The following is a 969-nucleotide window of genomic DNA, read 5'->3' on the forward strand; positions in this document are numbered from 1 at the left end:
AAACTAACTAACTTGAAAGAATTAAAAAAAAAAAAATGTGAGTACATTTGTTCATCATAGATTCTCTAGATGTTGAAGGACGGATATACTACAATGGTGTTTTCAACCGGATACGAGAGAGGTTATTTTAAAGATGAATTGGAGTTCCTAAGAATATGATAAGTAGGTTTGGGGATCATCGAGGAATGATCTCTTTTTAGTCAAAACGGCATACCAGGTACTTTCAAACGGGGCACAAGTTGTTGTTGCTACATGTGTTACCTCTTTGTGCTTACACCAATGTGATCTAGTCCCAGACGTAACCTGTAAACAGATATGGGAAATAAACAATCTCCTAAAATTAAAAGTTTTGAGCACACAAGGCATTGCTTTAGGTGAGAGCTTCCAATCTATAAGAGTTCCAATTGAACCTTCATGTCGCCGGTGTGGTGCAGAGAAGGAATTAGTAGTTCATATATTTCTAGGTTGTTCCTTCGTGTATTTGGTATGGTTTGATAGTAGCCTTATATATATACTTGTCTCTTTCAGATCGAAACCCACCGTTCAATGAATGATTAAGAAGTCGTGACCTTTATTTCGAATTGATATAGCTTGTGAGTCTCTTTCAAAGCATCCTTCCTTTGATGTTATCTTTAGTGTGCAAGGAACGGTTGCGATCTTTTCTCCTCAATATAAAAATAAAGGATAGTAACAATTCGCACATATCGCTAAGCTTAGCAAAACGTTCCAGCTAATATCTGCCATTTGGCCATAAAATTTGGCTCATTCACCATCATTTCCTATCTACAACTCAATCCAACTTTTGTATTTGTAAGAAAAAAAATATAGTTAAAATGTCAACTCAAAATTATGCATCGGATTAGAAATTGCTGCATCTGCAGCCATGTGAGTAAAATTAGTCATGAGTTGGCCTGCATATTCAGGATTAATTAAGTCATTTTCTCTTTATTAATAGGAGATTTTTTTTGG

Source organism: Macadamia integrifolia, chromosome 2 (assembly GCF_013358625.1).
Source record: "Macadamia integrifolia cultivar HAES 741 chromosome 2, SCU_Mint_v3, whole genome shotgun sequence".
NCBI lineage: Eukaryota > Viridiplantae > Streptophyta > Magnoliopsida > Proteales > Proteaceae > Macadamia > Macadamia integrifolia.